Below are 25,157 nucleotides of genomic sequence, written 5' to 3' on the forward strand. Positions count from 1 at the left end.
AGGAAAGTTATATGAAGAAAAGAATATTTCAAAAAAGTTAATTTTAGCTTTTTTTTTCGGACTGTTATGTACCAAACCCTAAAGTGCATGCAAAGTCTCCTATATGAGGAAATTGAACGACCTTACCAGAAATCTGTCTTTTGAGTGTTTTTCAGCACGTTAGGCACTAAAACGATAAATAATAAGGAACTCACTCTATATGGGAATCCAAAACAAAATTACTGAAAATTGATCTTCTCAGTGTTTTACATAGAAAAACGCAAAAACTCGTGTATATAAGGAAGTTTCTTAGATACCAAAATGCTAAAACTCATGAATAACAATCTTAATTGAGAAACAGAACAACCTTAGTAAATGCGTGTAGTTTGAGTGTTTTTCATATTCCTATTTAGCAATACCCAAAATAGCATGCAAAATTAGCTTTATGAGGGAAAAAATGAAATGACCAGAAGTGTCTTTCAATTGTTTTTGAGCGTGTTAGGCAATGAAGTACTAAAAAGCAGGGCAATCACATTACATGGGAATAAAACCAACTCTTACCAAGAACTTGCCAATATGTGTTTTTGAGCTCCTTACATACCAAGCCGCTAAAACGCATGGAAAACAAACTTTATGGAGAAATAAAATAACATTACCAAAAAACATGTATTTTGAGTGTTTTTGATAATGTTATCTATAAAAACGCTTAAATACATGCAAAGAAACTTATGTTTGGGAAACGTAAGGATATTACGAGAAACGTGTATTATGAGTGTTTTTAAGTTCCTTAACTACCAAAAAGCTAAAATCCACAAATAACATAATATATATATATATATATATATATATATATATATATATATATATATATATATATATATATATATATATATATATATATATATATATATATATATATATATATATATATATATATATATATATATATATATATATATATATATATATATATATATATATATATATATATATATATATATATATATATATATATATATATATATATATATATATATAACAAATGACATTACCAGAAGACTGTCTTTTGAGTGTTTTTGAGCGTGTTAGGCAATAAAGCACTATAAAGCAGGCAATCACATTACATGGAAATAAAACCAAATTTTATCAAGAACTTGCCTTTAAGTGTTTTTAGCTCCTTACATATTGAAACGCTAAAACGCATGCAAAACACCCTTTATGGAGAAACAGAAAAACATTAAAAAAAACATGTATTTTGAGTGTTTTTGATCAAGTTAGCTATAAAAACGCTTAAATACATGCAAAGAACCCTATATTTGGGAAACGAAAGGACATTATGAGAAACGTGTATTATGAGTGTTTTTAAGTTTCTTAAGTACCAAAAAACTAAAACCCACAAATAACACTCTTTATAGAGAAAAAAAAATGAAAAAAATAGCAATTATTTTTTTTGTTATTCATCTTCATAGGTACGAAGATGCCAAAATTCTGGCAAAATTCAGGGAAATTATGTGGAAAAAAGAACATTATCAAAAAAGATAATTCTAGATTTTTTTTGGACTATCAAACCCTAAAGTGCATGGAAAGCCACCTATATATGGAAATTAAACGACTTTACAAGAAACCTGTCTTTTGAGTGTTTTTTAGCATGTTAGGCACCAAAACGATAAATACCATTGAAGTAACTCAATATGGGATTCCAAAACAAAATTACTGAAAACATGTCTTCTCAGTGTTTTACGTAGAAAAACGCTAAAACGGATGCAAACCAACCAATACGAAGAAATAGAAAAACATCCCCAAAAACGTATATTTTGAGTGTTTTTGAACTTGTTACCTACAAAAAAAAAACGCGAAAATGCATGCAAAGCACTCTATATTTGGAAACAAAAGGACATTACGAGAAACGTGTATAATGAGTGTTTTATACTTTAACAAGATCCACAAGGCAAAAAACACAAAAACTCGTATATATGTAGAAGTTTCTTAGATAACAAAATGCTGAAACTCATGAATAAAACTCTTAATAGAAAAACAGAACAAGCTTACTAAATGCGTGTATTTTGAGTGTTATTTCACATTCTTAGTTAAAAAAAAAACGAAATTCCATGCGAATATAGCTTTATGTGGGAAAAAAAATGACATTACCAGAAAAGTGTCTTTTGAGTGTTTTTGAGAGTGTTAGGCAATAAAGCACTAAAAAGTAGGGCAATCACATCACATGGAATAAAACCAACGTTTACCAAGAACTTCCCTTTAAGTGTTTTTCAGCTCCTTATATGCGCTAAAACGAATGCAAAACACACTTTGTATAGAAAGAAAATAACATAACCAACAACAGGTATTTTAAGTGTTTTTTAATCATGTTATCTATAAAAAACGCTTAAATACATGCAAAGAACCTTATGTTTAGAAAAGGAAAGGATATTAGAGAAACGTGTATTATGAGTGTTTTCCAGTTCCTTAAGAACCAAAAAGCTAAAACCCACAAGTAACACTCTTTTTTCAGAAGAAAATAAATAAATAAATAGAAAAACAGGAATTTTTTAATTTTTTTATTCATCTTCATAGGTACCGAGATGCCAAAACTCTGTCAAAATTCAGGGCAATTATGTGATAAAAGATCATTATAAAAAAAGTTAATTTTAGCTTTTTTACGGACTGTTATTTACCAAACCCTAAAGTGCATGCAAAGCCACCTATATGAGGAAATTAAACGACTTTACTAGAAACCTATCTTTTGAGTGATTTTCAGCTTGTTAGGCATCAAAACGATAAATAATATGGAAGTCACTCTATATGAGAATCCAAAACAAAATACTTTTCTGTGTTTTAGGTAGAAAAACGCTAAAACGGATGCAAACCAACAAATATGAAGAAATAGAATATTACAAAAATGGTATATTTTGAGTGTTTTTAATCTTGTTACCTACATAAAACGCGAAAAAGGATGCAAAGCACTCTATATTCGGAAACAAAAGGACATTACGAGAAACGTGAATAATGAGAGTTTTATAGTTTCACAAGAACCACAAGGCAAAAAACGCAGAAACTCGTGTATATGGAGAAGTTTCTTAGTTACCAAAATGCTGGTACTCATGAATAACACTCAAATGAGAAACATAACAACCTTACGAAATGCGTGTATTTTGAGTGTTTTTCACATTCTTATTTACCAAAACCCCAAATTGCATGTAAAACTAGCTTTATGTTGGTAAGAAATGACATTACCAGAAAAGTGACTTTGAATGTTTTTGAGCGTGTTAGGCAATAAAGCAATAAAAAGCAGGGCAATAACATTACATGGGAATGAAACCAACTTTTACCAAGTACATGCCTTTAAGTTTTTTTGAGCTCCTTACATACCAAAACGCTAACACGAATGCAAAACACCCTTTATGGAGAATTAGAATAACATTACCAAAAACATGTATTTTGAGTGTTTTTGATCATGCTACCTATAAAAACGCGAAAATACATGCAAAGAACCCTATGTTTGGGAAACGAAAGGACATTACGAGAAACGCTTATTACGAGAAACGTGTTCTTAAGTTCCTTAAGAACCAAAAAACTAAAACCCACAAATAACACTCTTTATGAAGAAAAAATGAATAAATATATATAAAAAAGGGCAATTTTTTTTTGTTATTCATCTTCATAGATACCGAGATGCCAAAATTCTGAGAAAATTCTGGGCAATTATGTGATAAAAAATATTATCAAAAAAGTTAATTTTAGCTTTTTTTTCGGAATGTTATGTACCAAACTCTTAAGTGAATGCAAAGCCACCTACATGAGGAAATTAAACGACTTTACGAGAAACCTTACTTTTCAGTGTTTTTCAGTATGTTAGGCACCAAAACGATAATAACATGGAAGTCAATCAATATGGGAATCCAAAACAAAATTACTAAAAACGTGCCTTTTCAGTGTTTTACGTAGAAAAACGCTAAAAAGGATGCAAACCAACCAATATGAAGAAATAGAATAACATTACCAAAAATGTATATTTTGAATGTTTTTGAGCTTGTTACCTAAAAAAAAAAATGCAAAAATAAATGCAAAGTATTGCAAAACAAAAGGATATTCTGAGAAACGTGTATAATGACTGTTTTATAGTTCCACAAGAACCAAAAGGCAAAAAAAGCAAAAACTCCTGTACCTAGAGAAGTTTCTTAGATACAAAAATGATGACTCATGAATAACACTTTTAATTGAGAAACAGAATTACCTTACAAAATGTGTGTATTTTGAGTGTTTTTCACATTCTTACTTACGAAAATCACAAATTACATGCGAAACTAGCTAGTTTCCTAGATACCAAAATGCCGAAACTCATGAATAACACTCTTAATTGAGAAACAGAAAAACCTTACTAAATGCCTGTATTTTGAGTGCTTTTCACATTCTTAGTTACCCAAAACCCAAATTGACTGCGAAACCAGCTTTGTGTGGTAAAAAAAAAAAAAAAAACGACATTTTCAGAAAAGTGTCTATTGAGTGTTTTTGAGCGTGATAGGCAGTAAAGCACTAAAAAGAAGGGCAATCACATTATATGGGAATAAAACCAATGTTTACCAAGAACTTGCCTTTAAGTGTTTTTGAGCTCCTTATATACCAAAACGCTAAAACGCATGTAAAACACACTTCATGAAGAAACAGAATAACATTACCAAAAACATGCATTTTGAGTGTTTTTGATCATGTTAGCAATAAAAACACTTAAATACATGCTAAGAACCCTATTTGTGGGAAACAAAATGACATTACGAGAAACGTGTATTATGAGTATTTTTAAATTCATTAAGTACCAAAAGTACCAAAATTAAAAATAGTACTCTCTATAGAGAAAAAAATAAATAAATAAAAAAATACGATATTTTTTTTCTTTCTTATTAATCTTCACAGGTACCGAGGTGCCAAAATTCAAGCAAAATTCATGAAATATTCTGAAAAAAGAACATTATCAAAAAAGTTAATTTTAGCTTTTTTTTTTTTTTCTCGACTGTTATGTAGGAAACCATAAAGTGCATGCAAAGCCACCTATATGGGGAAATCAAACGTCTTTGCCAGAAAACTGTCTTATGAGTGTTTTTCAGCTTGTTAGGCACCAAAACATGGAAGTCACTCTATATGGGAATCCAAAACAAAATGTGTCTTTTCGGTGTTTTACGTAGAAAAACGCTAAAACGGATGCAAACCAACCAATATGAAAAAAAAATAGAATAACATTACAAAAAAACTATATTTTCAGTATTTTTGAGCTGGATACCTACTAAGAAGGTGAAAATGTATGCAAAGCACTTCCTATTGGGAAAGAAAAGGACATTACGAGAAACCTGTATAATGAGTGTCTTATTATTTTCGAGCAAAAGAACTTGTGGTTCACAAGAACCACAAGGCAAAAAGCGCAAAAATTTGTGTATATAAAGAAGTTTCTTAGATACCAAATGCTGAGACTCATGAATAACAATCTTAATTGAGAAACAGAACAATCTTACCAAAAGCGTGTATTTTCATTGTTTTTCACATTGTTAGCAAAATCCCAAAAAGCATGCAAAACTAGCTTTATGTGACAAAAAAATGACATTACCAGAAGTGTCTTTTGAGTGTTTTTGAGCGTGTTTGGCAATAAAGCATTAGAAAACAGTGCAATCACATTACATGGGAATAAAACCAACTTTGACCAAGAACTTGCCATTATGTGGTTTTTGAGCTCCTTATATACCAAAACGCTAAAACGCATGCAAACACTCCCTTATGGAGAAGCAGAAAAAAAAACATTACAAAAAACATGTGTTTTAAGTGTTTTTGATCATGTTACCTATAAAAACGCTTAAATACATGCAAAGAACCCTATCTTTGGGAAACGAAAGGACATTACGAAAAACGTGTATTATGACTGTTTTCAAGTTCCTTAAGTACCAAAACGTTAAAACCCACAAATAACACTCTTTAAAAAGAAAAAAAAATTAGAAAAAAAAGAAAAAATTCTGCGAAAATTCAGGGAATTTATGTGGAAAAAAGAACATTATCAAAAAAGTTAATTATATATTTTTTTTTCGGATTGTTATTTACCAAACCTTAAAGTGCATGCAAAGCCACCTATATGAGGAAATTAAAAGACCTTACCAGAAACCTGTCTTTTCAGTGTTTTTCAGTATGTTAGGCACCAAACCGATAAATAATATGGAAGTCAGTCAATATGTGAATCCAAAACAAAAATACTGAAAACGTGTCTTTTCAGCGTTTTACGTAGAAAAAACGCTAAAACGGATGCAAAGCAACGAATATAAAGAAATAGAATAACATTACCAAAACGTGTTTTGGGGCTTTTTACCTACAAAAAAACGCGAAATTGGATGTAAAAGCACTCTATATTGGGAAGAAAAAAGGACATTTAAGGAAACGTGTATAATGATTGTTTTATAGTTTCACAAGATCCACAAGACAAAAAACGCAAAAACTCGTGTAGATAAAGTTTTTTACATACCAAAATGCTAAAACTCATGAATAACACTTTTAATTGAGAAACAGAACTACCTTACGAAATGTGTATATTTTGAGTGTTTTTCACATTCTTAGTTACGAAAATCCCAAATTACATTTATGCATTATTTTGTTACATTATTTTGAGTGTTTTTGATCATGTTACCTATAAAAACCCCTAAATACATGCAAAGAACCCTATATCTGTGAAACGAAAGGACATTACGAAAATCGTGTATTATGATTTTTTTAAGTACCTTAAGTACCAAAAAACAAAAACCCACAAATAGAGAAAAAATAAATAACAAAAAAATAGATTTTTTTTTGTTATTCATCTAAATAGGTATGAAGATGCCAAAATTCAGGCAAAATTCAGGGAAATTATGTAAAAAACACATTATAAAAAAAATTTTTTAGCTTTTTTCCGGAATTATGTACCAAACCCAGAAGTGAATGCAAAGCCACCTATATGGGGAAATTACACGACTTTACCAGAAATCTGTCTTTTGAGTGTTTTTTCCAGCAATTTCAACAATACTACTGAAAACGTGTCTTTTCAGTGATTTACGAAGAAAAACGCTAAAACGGATGCAAGCCAACCAATATGAAGAAATACAATAACATTGCCAAAAAGATATATTTTGAGTGTTTTTCAGCTTGTTACCTACAAAAAATGCGAAAATGGATGGAAAGCACTCTATATTAGGAAACAAAAGAACATTATGAAAAACGTGTATAATGAGTGTTTTATAGTTTCACACGAACCACAAGGCAAAAAACGCAAAAATTCGTGTATATAGAGAAGTTTCTTACATACCAAAATGCTGAAATGCATGAATAACACTTTTAATTGAGAAACAGAACTACCTTACCAAATGTGTGTTTTTCACATTCTTAGTTTTGAAAATCCCAAATTACATGCGAAACTACCTTTATGTGGAAAAAAAAAATGACATTACCAAAAAAGTGTCTTTTTAGCACTAAAAAGCAGAACAATCACATTACATGGGAATAAAGCCAACTTTTACGAAGAACTTGCCTTTAAGTATTTTTTAACTCCTTACATACCAAATCGCTAAAACGCATGCAAAACACCCTTTATGGAGAAACAGAATAACATTACCAAAAACATGTATTTTGAGTTTTTTTTATCATGTAACCTATAAAAACGCTTAAATACATGTAAAGGACCCTATGTTTGTATAACAAAAGGACATTACGAAAATCGTGTATTATGAGTGTTTTTAAGTTCCTTAAGTACCAAAAAGCTAAAACCCACAAATAACACTTTATAGAGAGAAAAAAAAAACTTTTTTTTGTTATTCATCTTCATAGGTACCGAGATGCCAAAATTCTGGCAAAATTCATGGAAATTTTGTAAAAAAAAAATCTTTATAAAAAAAATAATTTTAGCCTTTTTCCGGAGTTATGTACAAACCCTGAAGTGCATGCAAATCAATCTATATGGGGAAATTACACGACTTTACCAGAAACCTGTCTTTTGAGTGTTTTTCAGCAATTTCAACAATATTACTGAAAACGTGTCTTTTCAGTGATTTACTTAAAAAAAACGCTAAAACGGATGTACCAACCAATAAGAAGAAATAGAATAACATTACCAAAAAGATATATTTTGATGTGTTTTTGAGCTTGTTACCTACAAAAAAAGCAAAAGATGGATGGAAAGCACTTTATATTGGCAAAGAAAAGGACATTACGAGAAACGTGTATGAGTGTTTTATTGTTTGACAAGAACCACAAGGTAAAAAACTAAAAAAAGTTTCTTACATACCAAAAAGATGAAACTCATGAATAACACTTTTAATTTTGAAACAGAAATACCTTACCAAATGTGTGTATTAGAAAAGATTCTTACCTACGAAAATGCTGAAACTCATGAATAACACTTTTAATTAAGAAATAGAAAAATCTTATTAATGCCTGTGTTTTGAGTTTTTTTCACATTCTTAGTTACGAAATTCCCAAATTCCATGCAAAACTAGCTTTATGTGGGATATAAATGATATTACCAGAAAAGTGTCTTTTGAGTGTTTTTGAGCGTGTTAGGCAATAAAGCACTAAAAAGCAGGGTAATAACATTACATGGGAATAAAAACAACTTTTACCAAGAACTTGCCTTTAAGTGTTTTTGAGCTCATTACATACCAATACGCTAAAACGCATGCAAAACACCTTCTATGGAGAAACAATAAAATTACCAAAAACATATTTTTTTTGGGTTTTGATCATGTTATCTATAAAAAGGCTTAAATACATATAAAGAACCTTATGTTTGCGAAACGAAAGGACATTACGAGAAATGTGTATTATAAGTGTTTTTAAGTTCCTTAAGTACCAAAAAGATAAAACCCACAAATAACACTCTTTATTTAGAAAAAAAGTAAGAAAATAAAAAAATAGGATTTTTTTTTTTTTGTTATTCATCTTCATAGGTACCGAGATTCCAAAATTCTGGGAAAATTCAGGGCTATTATATGATCAAAGAAAATTATCAAAAAAGTTAATTTTAGCTTTTTTTTTGGATTGTTATATACCAAACCCTAAAGTGCATCGAAAGACTCCTATATGAGGAAATTAAACGACCTTACCTGAAATCTGTTTTTTGAGTGTTTTTTCAGCATGTTAGGCACCAAAACGATAAATAATAAGGAACTCACCCTATATGAGAATCCAAAACAAAATTGCTGAAAACGTGTCTTTTCAGTGTTTTACGTAGAAAAACGCTGAAACGGATGCAAACCAACCAATATCAACAAATAGAAAAACATTACCAAAAAGGTATATTTTGAGTGTTTTTGTGCTTGTTACCTACAAAAAAAAAACGGGAAAATTGATGCAAAGCACTCTACATAAGAAAACAAAAGGACTTTGCAAGAAAAGTGTATAATGAGTTTTTGTAGTTCAAAAGAACCAAAAGGCAAAAAACACAAAAACTCGTGTATATGGAGAATGTTCCTAGATACCAAAAAGCTGAAACTCATGAATAACACTCTTAACTGAGAAACAGAACAACCTTACTAAATGCTTGTATTTTGCGTGCTTTTCACATTCTTAGTTATCAAAACCCCAAATTACATGCGAAACCACCTTCATGTGAGAAAAAAATGACATTACCAGAAAAGTGTCTTTTAAGTGTTTTTGAGCGTGATAGGCAATAAAGCACTAAAAAGCACGGCAATTAAATTACATTACAATAACACCAATTTACACCAAAAACTTGCCTTTAAGTGTTTTTGAGCTCCTTATATAACAAACCGCTAAAACGCAGCAAAACAAATTTTATGGAGAAACAAAATAATATTACCAAAAACATATTTTGAGCGTTTTTTGATCATGTTATCTATAAAAACGCTTAAATACATGCAAAGAACATTATGTTTGGGAAACAAAAGGACATCACGAAACGTGTATTATGAGTGTTTTTTTTTTAAGTTCTTTAAGTACCAAAAAGCTAAAACCCACAAATAACACTCTTTATTTAGAAAATAAAAAAATAAAAAATATATATAAAAAAATGGATTTTTTTTTTTTTTGTTATTCATCTTCATAGTACCGAGATACCAAAATTCTGGGAAAATTCAGGGCAATCGTATGATAAAAGAATATTATAAAAAAAGTTAATTTCAGCTTTTTTTTTTCGAATTGTTATGTACCAAACCCTAAAGTGCATGCAAAGCCTCCTATATGAAGAAAATTAACGACCTTACCAGAAATCTGTGTTTTGAGTGTTTTTTAGCATGTTAAGCACCAAAACGATAAATAATAAGGAACTCACCTCTATATGGGGATCCAAAACAAAGTTACTGAAAACGTGTCTTCTCAGTGTTTTACGTAGAAAAACGCTAAAACGGATGCAAAGCAACCAATATAAAGAAATAGAAAAACGTTACTAAAAAGGTATATTTTGAGTGTTTTTGAGCTTATTACCTACGAAAAACGCAAAAATTGATGCAAAGCACACTATATTGAAAAACAAAAGGACATTGCAAGAAAAGTGTATAATGAGTGTTTTATAGTTCAAAAGAACCACAAGGCAAAAAACGCAAAATCTCGTGTATATGGAGAGGTTTCCTAGATACAAAAATGCTGAAACTTATGTATAACATTCCTAATTTAGAAACAGAACAACCTTAATAAATGCGTGTATTTTCAGTGCTTTTCACATTCTTAGTTACCAAAACCCCAAATTGCATGCGAAAATAGATTTGTGGGAAAAAAAAAGACTTTACCAGAAAAGTGTCTTATGAGTCTTTTTTAGCGTGATAGGCAATAAAGCACTAAAAAGGAAGGCAATCACATTACATTGGAGGAAAACGAATTTTTACCAAGAACTTGCCTTTACGTGTTTTTTGAGCTCCTTATATACCAAAACACTAAAATGCATGCAAAACACTCTTTATGGTGAAACAGAATAATATTACCAAAAACATATATTTTGAGTGTTTTTGATCATGTTACCAATGAAAACGCTAAAATACATGCAAAGAACTCTATTTTTAGGAAAGGAAAGGAGATTACGAGAAACGTGTATTATGAGTGTTTTTAAGTTCATTAATTACCAAAAATCTAAATCCACAAATAACACTCTTTATTGAGAAACAATAAATAAATAAAAAAAATACGATATTTTTTTTCTTTCTTATTCTTCTTCACAGGTACCGAGATGCCAAAACTCGGGCAAAATTCATGAAATTATGTGAAATAAGAACATTATCAAAAAAGTTGTTTAGTTTTTTTTCGGACTATTATGTACCAAACCCCTAAAGTGCATGCAAAGCCACCTATATGGGGAAATGAAACGTCTTTGCCAGAAAACGGTCTTATGAGAGTTTTTCAGCATCTTAGGAACCAAAACGATAAATAACATGGAAGTCAATCTATATGGGAATCCAAAACAATATTACTAAAAACGTGTTTTTTCGGTGTTTTACGTAGAAAAATTTTAAAACGGATGCAAACCAACCAATATAAAGAAATAGAAAAACGTTACTAAAAAGGTATATTTTGAGTGTTTTTGAAATTGTTACCTACAAAAAAAGCGAAAATAGATGGAAAGCTCTCTATATTGGGAAGCAAAAGGACATTACGAGAACCGTGTATAATGAGTGTTTTATAGTTTCACAAGAACTACAAGGCAAAAAACGCAAAAACTCGTGTATATAGAGAAGTTTCTTACATTCCAAAATGCTGAAACTCTGGAACAACACTTTTAATTGAGAAACAGAACAATCTTACTAATTGCGTGTATTTTGAGTGCTTTTCACATCCTTAGTTACCAAAACCCCAAATTGCATGCGAAACCAGCTTTATGTGGGAAAAAAATGACATTACCAGAAAAATGTCTTTTGAGTGTTTTTGAGCGTGTTTAGGCAATAAAGCACTAAAAAGCAGGGCAATGACATTACATTGAAATAAAACCAATTTTTAACAAGAACTTGCCTTCAAGTGTATTTGAGCTCCTTACATACCAAAACTCTAAAATGCATGCAAAATACACTTTAGGGTGACACAGAATAACATTACCAAAAACATGTATTTTGAGTGTTTTTGATCATGTTACCAATAAAAACGCTTAAATGCATGCAAAGAACCCTATTTTTTGGGAAACGAAAGGACATTACGAGAAACGTGTATTATGAGTGTTTTTAAGTTCATTAAGTACGAAAAAGTTAAAAGCCACAAATTACACTCTTTATTGAGAAAAAATAAATAAATAAATAAAAAAATACGATATTTTTTTTTTCATTTTTATTTATCTTCACAAGTAAGGAGGTGCCATAATTTGGGTAAAGTTCAGGAAATTATATAAAATAAGAACATTATCAAAAAATTTACATTTAGCTTTTTTTTCGGACTGTTATGTACCAAACCCCTAAATTGCATGCAAAGCCACCTATATGGGAAAATTGAACGTCTTTGCCAGAAAACTGACTTATGAGGGTTTTTCAGCATGTTAGGAAACAACACGATAAAACACAAGGAAGTCAATCTATATGGGAATCCAAAAATAAATTACTGAAAACACGTCTTTTCGGTGTTTTACGTAGAAAACGCTAAAACGGATGCAAACCAACCAAAATGAAGAAATAGAATAACATTACCAAAAAGGTATATTTTGAGTGTTTTTGATATTGTTACCTACAAAAAACGCGAAAATGGATGGAAAGAACTCTATATTGTGAGGCAAAAGGCACCAAAAAACATTTTAGGCACCAAAACGATAAATAATATGAAAGTCCCTCTATATGGAAATCCAAAGCAATATTATTGGAAACGTGTCTTTTAAAAGATTTACGTAGAAAAACGCTAAAACAGATGCAAACCAACCAATATGAAGAAATAGAATAACATTACCAAAACATACATTTTGTGTGTTCTTGAGCTTGTTACATAAAAAAAATGCGAAAATATATGCAAAGCACTCTATATAAGTAAAAAGAAAAAAAAGGACATAACGAGAAACGTGTATAATGAGTGTTTTATAGTTTCACCAGAATCACAAGGCAAAAAACGCAAAAACTCGACTGTATGGAGAAGTTTCTAAGATACCAAAATACTGAAACTCATGAATAACACTCTTAATCAAGAAACAGAACAACCTTACTAAATGCGTGTATTTTGAGTGTTATTTTACATTCTTAGTTACCAAAACCCCAAATTCCATGCGAAACTAGCTTTATGTGGGAAAAAAATGACATTACCAGAAAAGTGTCTTTGAGTGTTTTTGAGCGTGTTAGGCAATAAAGCACTAAAAAGCAGGGCAATCACATTACATGGGAATAAAACCAACTTTTACGAAGAACTTGCCTTTTAGTGTTTTTGACACGCATTTAGTAAGGTTGCTCTGTTTCTCAATTAAGAGTGTTATTCAAGAGTTTCAGCATATACACGAGTTTTTGCGTTTTTTGCCTTGTGGCTTTTTTGAACTATAAAACATTCATTATACACTTTTCTTGCAATATCCCTTTCTTTCCCAATATAGAATGCTTTGTATCAATTTTCGCGATTTTTTTGTAGGAAACAAGCACAAAAACACTCAAAATATACATTTTTTGTAATGTTATTCTGCTTCTTGATATTGGTTGGTTTGTATCAGTTTTAGAGTTTTTCTACGTAAAACACTGAGAAGACACGTTTTCAGTAATTTTCTTTTGGATTCCCACATAGAGTGAGTTCCTTATTATTTATCGTTTTGGTGTCTAACATGCTAAAAAACACCCAAAAGACAGATTTCTGGTAACGTCTTTAATTTCCTCATATGGGAGGCTTTGTATGTCTTTTCAGTGTTTTTAAGCGTGGTACGCAATAAAGCACTAAATGCCAGGGCAATCACATTACATGGGAATAAAACCAAATTTTACCAAGAACTTACCTTTAAGTGTTTTTGAGCCACTTACGTACCAAAACGCTAAAACGCATGTAAAATACATTTTATGGAGAAACAGAATAACATTACCAAATACATGTATTTTGAGTGTTTTTGATCATGTTATGTATAAAAACGCTTAAATACATGCAAGGAACCTTATTTTTGGGAAACGAAAGAACATTACGAGAAACGTGTATTATGAGTGATTTTTAAGTTCCTTAAGTACCAAAAAGCTAAAACCCAAAAATAACTTTTTAATTAAAAAAAAAATAATTGTTATTCATCTTCATAGGTACCGAGATGCCAAAATTCTGCCAAAATTCATGGAAATTTTGTAAAAAAAAAAATCATTATAAAAAATATAATTTTAGCTTTTTTCCGGAGTTATGTACAAACTCTGAAGTGCATGCAAATCCATCTATATGGGGAAATTACACGACTTTACCAGAAACCTGTCTCGAGTGTTTTTCAGCAATTTTTTGAATTTTTGAACAATATTACTTAAAACGTGTGTTTTCAGTGATTTACGTAGAAAAACGCTAAAACGGATGCAAACCAACCAATATGAAGAAATAGAATAACATTACCAAAAAGATATATTTTGTTGTGTTTTTGAGCTTGTTACCTACAAAAAATGCAAAAATGGATGGAAAGCACTTTAAATTGGCAAAGAAGAGGACATTACGAGAAACGTGTATGAGTGTTTTATAAATTGACAAGAACCACAAGGTAAAATACTCAAAAACTCGTGTACATAAAGAAGTTTCTTACATACCAAAAAGCTGAAACTCATCAATAACACTTTTAATTTTGAAACAGAAAAAACCTTACGAAATGTGTGTATTAGAAAAGTTTCTTACATACCAAAATGCTGAAACTCATGAATAACACTTTTAATTGGGAAATAGAACAACCTTACTAAAAACTGTGTTTTGAGTTTTTTTTCACATTCTTAGTTACCAAAACTCAAAATTCCATGCAAAACTAGCTTTATTTGGGAAAAAAGTGATATTACCAGAAAAGTGTTTTTTGAGTGTTTTTGAGCGTGTTAGGCAATAAAGCACTAAAAAGCAGGGGAATCACATTACATGGGAATAATAACAACTTTTACCAAGAACTTGCCTTTAAGTGTTTTTGAGCTAATTACATACGAAAACGCTAAAACGCATGCAAAACACCTTTTATGGAGAAAGAGAATAAAATTACCAAAAACATATATTTTGAGTGTTTTTGATCATGTTATCTATAAAAACGCTTAAATACATGCAAAAAACCTTATGTTTAAGAAACGAAAGGACATTACGAGAAATGTGTATTATAAGTGTTTTTAAGTTCCTTAAGTACCAAAAATTAAAACCCACAAATAACACTCTTTATTTAGAAAAAAAAGTAATAAAATAAAAAAATAAGATTTTTTTTTTTGTTATTCATCTTCATAGGTACCGAAATACCAAAATTCTGGGAAAATTCAGGACTATTATACGTTAAAACAAAAATTATCAAAAAAGTAAATTTTAGCTTTTTTTTTCGGACTCATGTACCAAACCGTAAAGTGCATCCAAAGACTCCTATATGAGGAAATTAAACGAGCTTACCAGAAATCTGTTTTTTGAGTGTTTTTCAGCATGTTAGGCACCAAAACGATAAATAATAAGGAACTCACTCTATATGAGAATCCAAAACAAAAACACTGAAAAAGTGTTTTTTCTTTCTTTTACGTAGAAAAACGCTAAAACGGATGCAAACCTACCAATATCAGGAAATAGAAAAACATTACCAAAAAGGTATATTTTGAGTGTTTTTGAGCTTGTTACCTACAAAAAAACGCGAAAATTGATGCAAAGCACTCTATATTAAAAAACAAAAGGATTTTGCAAGAAAAGTGTATAATGAGTTTTTTATAGTTCAAAAGAACCAAAAGGCTAAAAACACAAAAACTCCTGTATATGGAGAAGGTTCCTAAATACAAAAATGCTGAAACTCATGAATAACACTCTTAATTGAGAAACAGAACAACCTTACTAAATGCGTGTATTTTGAGTGCTTTTCACATTCTTAGTTACCAAAACCCCAAATTGTATGCAAAACCACCTTAATGTGAGAAAAAAATGACATTACCAGAAAAGTGTCTTTTAAGTGTTTTTGAGCGTGATAGGCAATAAAGCACTAAAAAGCAGGGCAATCATATTACATTGGAATAACACCAATTTATACCAAAAATTTGCCTTTAAGTGTTTTTGATGTCCTTATATACCAAACCGCTAAAACCCATACAAAAACAAACTTTATGGAGAAACAGAACATTACCAAAAACATGTATTTTGAGTGTTATTGATATTGTTATCTATATAAACGCTTAATTACATGCAAAGAACATTATGTTTGGGAAACAAAAGGATATTACGAGAAACGTGTATTATGAGTGTTTTTTTAAGTTTTTTATTTTTTTAAGGCCTTTATTTAGAAAATAAAAAAAATATAAAGAAATAGGATTTTTTTTTTTTGTTATTCATATTCATAGGTACCGAGATGCCAAAATTCTGGAAAAATTCAGGGCAATCATATGACAGAAGAGTGTTATCAAAAAAGTTAATTTCCGGTTTTTTTTTATTGGACTGTTATGTACCAAACCTTAAAGTGCATGCAAAGAGGAAATTAAACGACCTTACCAGAAATATGTGTTTTGAGTGTTTTTTTTAGCATGTTAGGCACCAAAACGATAAATAATAAAAAAAAACTCACTCTATAGGGGAATCCAAAAAAAAAAGCTACTGAAAACGTGTCTTCTCAGTGTTTTACGTAGAAAAACTCTAAAACGGATGCAAAGCAACCAATATCAAGAAATAGAAAAACGTTACTAAAAAGGTATATTTTGAGTGTTTTTGAGCATGTTACCTACAAAAAAAGCGAAAATTTATGCAAAGCACTCTATATTGGGAAAGAAAAGGACATTGCAAGAAAAGTGTATAATGAGTGTTTTATAGTTCATAAGAACCGCGAGGCGAAAAACGCAAAATCTCGTGTATATGGAGAGGTTTCCTAGATACAAAAATGCTAAAACTCATGTACGAGTATAACACTCCTAATTGAGAAACAGAACAGCCCTAATAAATGCGTGTATTTTGATTGCTTTTTGTATTCTTATCAAAACCCAAAATTGCATGCGAAAATAAATTTCTGGGAAAAAAAAAGACTTTACCAGAAAAGTGTCTTTTGAGTGTTTTTGAGCATGATACAAAATAAAGCACTAAAAAGGAGGGCAATCACATTACGTTGGAGGAAAACGAGTTTTTACCAAGAACTTGCATTTATGTGTTTTTGAGCTGCTTATATACCAAAACACTAAAACGCATGCAAAACACTCTTTATGGGGAAACAGTATAACATTACCAAAAACATGTATTTTGAGTGTTTTTGATCATGTTACCAATAAAAACGCTTAAATAAATGCAAAGAACACTATTTTTGGGAAACGAAAGGAGATTACGAGAAACGAGTATTATGAGTGTTTTTAAGTTCATTAATTACCAAAAAGCTAAAAGCCACAAATAACACTCTTTATTGAGAAACAATAAATAAATAAAAAAAATATATAAATACAATATTTTTTTCCTTTCTTATTCATCTTCACAGGTACCGAAATGCCAAAATTCGGGCAAATTTTAGGAAATTATGTGAAATAAGAACATTATCAAAAAAGTTAAATTTAGCTTTTTTTTTTCGAACTGTTATGTACCAAACCCCTAAAGTGCATGCAAAGCCACCTATATGTGGAAATTAAATGTCTTTACCAGAATACGGTCATATGAGTGTTTTTTAGCATGTTAAAAACCAACACGATAAATAACGTGGAATTCAATCTATATGGGAATCCAAAACAAAATAACTAAAAACGTGTCTTTTCGGTGTTTTACGTAGAAAAACGCTAAAACGGATGCAAACCAACCAATATGAAGAAATAAAATAACATTACCGAAAAGGTATATTTTAAGTGTTTTTCAAATTGTTACCTACAAAAAACGCGAAAATGGATGGAAAGCACTCTATATTGGGAAGGAAAAGGACATTACGAGAAACGTGTATAACGAGTGTTTTATAGTTTCACAAGAACTACAAGGCAAAAAACGCAAAAAATCGTGTATATTAAGAAGTTTCTTACATTCCAAAATGCTGTAACTCTGGAACAACACTCTTAATTGAGAAAAAGAACAATCTTACTAATTGCTTGTATTTTGAGTGCTTTTCACATCCTTAGTTACCAAAACCCCAAATTGCATGCGAATCCAGCTTTTTTGTGGGAAAAAAATGACATTACCAGAGAAATGTCTTTAGAGTTTTTTTTTGAGCGTGTTAGGCAATAAAGCACTAAAAAGCAGGGCAATCACATTATATTGGAATAAAACCAATTTTTAACAAGAACTTGCCTTTAAGTGTATTTTCAGCTCCTTTTATACCAAAACACTAAAATGCATGCAAAATACACTTGATGGTGAAACAGAATATTACTAAAAACATGTATTTTGAGTGTTTTTGATCATGTTACCAATAAAAACGCTTAAATATATGCAAAAAACCGTATTTTTGGGAAATGAAAGGACATTACGAGAAACGTGTATTATGACTGTTTTTAAGTTCATTAAGTACGAAAAAGCTAAAAGCCATAAATTACACTCTTTATTGACAAAAAAAAAAGTAAATAAGTAAAAAAATACGATTTTTTTTTTCATTCTTATTCATCTTCATAGGGAACGAGGTGCCAAAATTCGGGCAAAGTTCAGGAAATTATATGAAATAAGAACATTATCAAAAAAGTTAAATTTAGCTTTTTTTTCGGACTGTTATGTACCAAACCCCTAAAGTGTATGCAAAGCCACCTATATGAGGAAATTAAACGTTTGCCAGAAAACTGTCTTATGAGTGTTTTTCAGCATGTTAGGAACCAAAATGATAAAACCCCAGGAAGTCAATCTATATGGGAATCCAAAACAAAATTACAGAAAACGTGTCTTTTCGGTGTTTTACGTACAAAACGCTAAAACGGATGCAAACTAACCAAAATGAAGAAATAGAATAACATTACCAAAAAGATATATTTTGAGTGTTTTTGAAATTCTAACCTACAAAAATCGCGAAAATGGATGGACAGAACTCTATAATGGGAAGCACAAGGCATCAAAAAGCATGTTAAGTATCAAAACGATAAATAATATGAAAGTCACTCTATATGGATATCCAAAACAAAATTACTGGAAACGTGTCTTTTAAAAGATTTACGTAGAAAAACGCAAAAACGGAGGCAAAACTAACCAATATGAAGGAATAGAATAACATTACCAAAAAAGTATATTTTGTGTGTTTTTGAGCTTGTTACATAAAAAAGAAACTCGAAAATGGATGCAAAGCACTCTATATAAGGAAAAAAGAGGACATAATGAGAAACGTGTATAATGAGTGTTTTATAGTTCACCCTAATCACAAGTCAAAAAACGCCAAAATACCAAAATACTGAAACTCATGAATAACACTCTTAATGAAGAAACAGAACAACTTTACTAAATGCGTGTATTTTGAGTGTTTTTTTTTTTACATTCTTAGTTACCAAAACCCATAATTCCATGCGAAACTAGCTTTATGAGGGAAAAAATGACATTACCAGAAAAGTGTCTTTGAGTGTTTTTGAGCGTGTTAGGCAATAAAACACTAAAAAGCAGGGCAATCACATTACATGGGAATAAAACCAACTTTTAAGAAGAACTTGCCTTTTAGTGTTTTTGACACGCATTTAGTAAGGTTGCTCTGTTTCTCAATTAAGAGTGTTATTCATGAGTTTCAGCATTTACACGAGTTTTTGCGTTTTTTGCCTTTTGGATTTTTTGAACTATAAAACATTCATTATACATTTTTCTCGCAATGTTTTCTACGTAAAACACTGAGAAGACACGTTTTCAGTAATTTTCTTTTGGATTCCCACATAGAGTGTGTTCCTTATTATTTATCGTTTTGGTGTCTAACATGCTAAAAAACACCCAAAAGACAGATTTCTGGTAACGTCTTTAATTTCCTCATATGGGAGGCTTTGCATGTCTTTTCAGTGTTTTTAAGCGTGGTACGCAATAAAGCACTAAATGCCAGGGCAATCACATTACATGGGAATAAAACCAAATTTTACCAAGAACTGGCCTTTAAATGTTTTTGAGCTCCTTACATAACAAAACGCTAAAACGCATGCAAAATACATTTTATGGAGAAACAGAATAACATTACCAAATACATGTATTTTGAGTGTTTTTGATCATGTTATCTAAAAAAACGCTTAAATACATGCAAAGAACCTTATGTTTGGGAAACGAAAGAACATTACGAGAAACGTTTATTATGAGTGATTTTTAAGTTCCTTCAGTACCAAAAAACCTAAAACCCACAAATAACACTCTTTAGAAAAAAAAAATAAATGAATAAATAAAAAAAATAAAAAAATGGAATTTTTTTTGTTTTTTTGTTTTTCATCTTCATAGGTACCGAATTGCCAATATTCTGCCAAAATTCAGGGAATTTATGTGAAAAAAAAGAACATTATCATGAAAGTTAATTATAGCTTTTTTTTCTGATTGTTATGTACCAAAACTTAAAGTGCATGCAAAGCCACCTATATAGGTTAAACGACTTTACCAGAAACCTGTCTTTTTAATGTTTTTCAGCATGTTAGGCACCAATATGATAAATAATATGAAAATCAATCAATATGTGAATCCAAAAGAAAATTACTGAAAACGTGTCTTTTCAGTGTTTTACGTAGAAAAACGCTAAAGCGGATACAAACCATCCTATATGAAGAAATAGAATAACATTACCAAAAAGATATTTTTTGAGTGTTTTTGAGCTTATTACCTACAAAAAATGCAAAAATGGATGTAAAGCACTGTATATTAGGAAACAAAAGGACATTACGAGAAATGTGTATAATGAGTGTTTTATAGTTTTAAAAGAACCACAAGGCAATAAACGTAAAAACTCGTGTATATAGAGAAATTTTTACATACCAAAATGATGAAATGCATGAATAACACTTTTAATCGATAAACAGAACTACCTTACCAAATTGTGTATTTTAAGTGTTTTTCACATTCTTAGTTACAAAAATGCAAAATTACATGCGAAACTAGCTTCATTTGGGAAAAAAAAAGACATTACCAGAAAAGTGTATTTTGAGTGTTTTTGAGCGTGATATGCAACAAAGCACTAAAAAGCAGAACGATCACATTACATGAGAATAAAACCAATTTGTACGAAGAATTTGCCTTTAAGTGTTTTTTAACCCCTTATATACCAAACCGCTAAAACGCATGAAAAACAAACTTTATGGAGAAACAGAATAACATTACCAAAAACATGTATTTTGAGTGTTTTTGATCATGTTATCTATAAAAACGCTTAAGTACATGCAAAGAATATTATGTTTGTGAAACAAAAGGACATTACGAGAAACGTGTATTATGAGTGTTTTTATAAGTTCCTTAAGTACCAAAAAGCTAAAACTCACAAATAACACTCTTTATTTAGAAAATAAAAAATAAAAAAAATAAAATAAATAGGATTTTTTTTTTTGTTATTCATCTTCATAGGTACCGAGATGCCAAAATTCTGTAAAAATTCAGGGCAATTATATGATAAAAGAATATTATCAAAAAAGTTAATTTCAGCTTTTTTTTTCGGACTGTTATGTACCAAACCCTATAGTGCATGCAAAGCCTCCAATATGAGGAAATTAAACGACCTTACCAGAAATCTTTGTTTTGTGTGTTTTTAAGCATGTTAGGCACCAAAACGATAAATAATAAGGAACTCACTCTCTATGGGAATCCAAAATAAAGTTACTAAAAATGTTTCTTCTCAGTGTTTTACGTTGAAAAACGTTAAAACGGAAGCAAACTAACCAATATCAAGAAATAGAAAAACGTTACCAAAAATGTATATTTTGTGTGTTTTTGAGCTTTTTACTTACAAAAACGCGAAAATTGATGCAAAGTACTCTATATTGGGAAACAAAAGGACATTGCAAGAAAAGTGTATAATGAGATTTTTATAGTTCAAAAGAACCACAAAGCAAACAACGCAAAAACTCGTGTATATGGAGAGATTTCCTAGACATCAAAATGCTGAAACTCATGAATAACACTCTTAATTGAGAAACAGAACAACCTTAATAAATGCGTGTATTTTGAGTGCTTTTCACACTCTTAGTTACCAGAAACCCCAAATTACATGCGAAAATAGCTTTGTGGGGAAAAAAAAGACTTTACCAGAAAAGTATCTTTTGAATGTTTTTCAACGTGATAGGTAATAAAGCACTTAAAAGCAGGACAATCACATTATATTGGAATAAAACCATTTTTTACCAAGAACTTGCCTTTAAGTGTTTTTGAGCTCCTTTTATACAAAACTGCTAAAACACTTTCAAAACACACTTTAAAGAGAAACATAATAACATTACCAAAACCTTGTATTTTGAGTGTTTTTGATCACGTTATCTATAAAAACGCTTAAATACATGCAAAGAACCTTATGTTTGGGAAACGAAAGGACATTACGAAAAACGTGTATTATGAGTACCTTAAGTACCTTAAGTACCAAAAAGGTAAATCCCACAAATAACACCCTTTATTGACAAAAAATAAATAAATAAAAATAAATTAAAAAAATAGGATTTTTAAATTTTTTTTTATTTACCTTAATAGGTACCAAAATGCCAAAATTCTGGGAAAATTCAGGGCAATTATATGCTAAAAGAATATTACCAAAAAAGTTAATTTTAGCTTTTTTATATACCAAACCCAAAAGTGCATGCAAAGTCTCGTACATAAGGAAATTAAACCACCTGATCAGAAATCTCTCTTTTGAGTGTTGTTCAGCATGTTAGGCACCAAAACAATAAATAATAAGGAACTCACTCTATATGGGAATTCAAAACAAAATTACTGAAAACGTGTCTTCTCAGTGTTTTACGTAGAAAAACGCTAACACGGATGCAAACAAACCAATATAAAGAAATAGAAAAACATTACCAAAAAGGTATATTTTGAGTGTTTTTGAGCTTTTTACCTATAAAAAACACGAAAATTGATGCAAAGCACTATATAATGGGAAAGAAAAGGACATTGCATGAAAAGTGTATAATGAGTGTTTTATAGTTCAAAAGAACCATAAGGCAAAAAATGCAAAATCTAGTGTATATGAAGAAGTTTCGTAGATACCAAAATGCTGAAACTCATGAACAACACTCTTAATTGAGAAACAGAACAATCTTATTGAATGTGCGTATTTTGAGTGCTTTTTTACATTCTTAGTTTTCAAAACCCCAAATTGCATGCGAAACCAGCTTTATGTGGAAAAAAAATGACATTACCAGAAAATGCCTTTGAGTGTTTTTTGAGCGTGTTAGGCAAAGAAGCACTGAAAAGCAGGGCAATCACATTACATTGGAATAAAACAAATTTTTAATAAGAACTTGCCTTTAAGTGTTTTTGAGCTCCTTATATACCAAACACTAAAACGTATGCAAAATACACTTTATGGTGAAACAGAATAACATTACCAAAAACATGTATTTTGAGTGTTTTTTATCATATTTCCAATAAAAACGCTTAAATGACATTACCAGAAAAATGTCATTTAAGTGTTTTTGAGCGTGATATGCAACAAAGCACTAAAAAGCAGAAAAATCACATAACTTGGGTATAAAACCAACTTTTACGAAGAACTTGCCTTTAAGTGTTTTTTTTAACTCCTTACATACCAAAACGCTAAAACGCATGTAAAACACCCTTTATGGAGAAACAGAGTAACATTACCAAAAATATGTATTTTGAGTGTTTTTGATCAAGTTACATAAAAATGCTTAAATACATGTAAAGAACCCTATGTTTGTATAAGAAAAAATCATTAAGAAAATCGTGTATTATGAGTGTTTTTAAGTTCCTTAAGCACCAAAAAGCTAAAACACACTAATAACACTTTATAGAGAGAAAAAAAATTTGTTATTCATATTCATAGGTACCGAGATACCAAAATTCTGGAATAATTCAGGCAAATTTAAAAAAATAATAATTTCAGCTTTTTTCCGGCGTTATGTACCAAACCCTGAAGTGCAGGCAAAGCCACCTATATGGAAAAATTACTCAACTTTACCAGAAACCTGTCTTTTCAATGTTTTTCTTTTTCAATGTTCAATGTTTTCAATTTTTTTCAATGTTTTTCTGGTAAAGTCGAGTAATTTTTCCATATAGGTTGCCTTGCTCTCCATAAAGGGTGTTTTACATGCGTTTTAGCGTTTTGGTATGTAAGGAGTTAAAAAAAAACACTTAAAGGCAAGTTCTTCGTAAAAGTTGGTTTTATACCCAAGTTATGTGATTTTTCTGCTTTTTAGTGCTTTGTTGCATATAACGCTCAAAAATACTTAAAAGACATTTTTCTGGTAATGTCATTTAAGCGTTTTTATTGGAAATATGATAAAAAAAAACACTCAAAACACATGTTTTTGGTAATGTTATTAGCACTAAAAGCCAGGGCAATCACATTACATGGGAATAAAACCAAATTTTACCAAGAACTTGCCGTTAAATATTTTTGAGCTCCTTACATACCAAAAAGCTAAAACCAAAAAATCCTTTATGGAGAAAAACAAAAACATTACAAAAAACATGTATTTTGAGTGTTTTTGATCGTGTTACCTATAAAAACGCTTAAATACATGCAAAGAATCCTGTTTGAAAAACGAAAGGATATTACGAGAAACGTGTATTATAAGTGTTTTTAAGTTACTTAAATACCAAAAAGTTAAAACCCACAAATAACACTCTTTATGAAGAAACAAAAAAAAAAAAATCAATCAATCAATAAAAATAAATAAATAAAATAAAAGAAAATAATTTATTTTTTTTTGTTATTCATCTTCAGAGGTACCGAGATGCCAAAATTCTGTTAAAATTCAGGGAAATTATGTGGATAAAAGAACATTATCGAAAAAGTTAATTTTAGCTTTTTTTTTCGGACTGTATTGTACCAAACCCTAAAGTGCATGCAAAGCCATCTATATGGGGAAATTAAACGACTTTACAAACTGTCTTTGGAATGTTTTTCAGCATATTCGGTACCAAAACGATAAATAATATGGCAGTCACTCTATATGGGAATCCAAAACAATATTACTGAAAACGTTTCTCTTCAGTGTTTTACGTAAAAAACGCTAAAACGGATGGAAACAGAACAATATGAAGATATAGAATAACATTACCAAAAAGGT

Source organism: Scylla paramamosain, chromosome 47 (genome assembly GCF_035594125.1).
Source record: "Scylla paramamosain isolate STU-SP2022 chromosome 47, ASM3559412v1, whole genome shotgun sequence".
In the NCBI taxonomy this organism is placed as follows: Eukaryota; Metazoa; Arthropoda; class Malacostraca; order Decapoda; family Portunidae; genus Scylla; species Scylla paramamosain.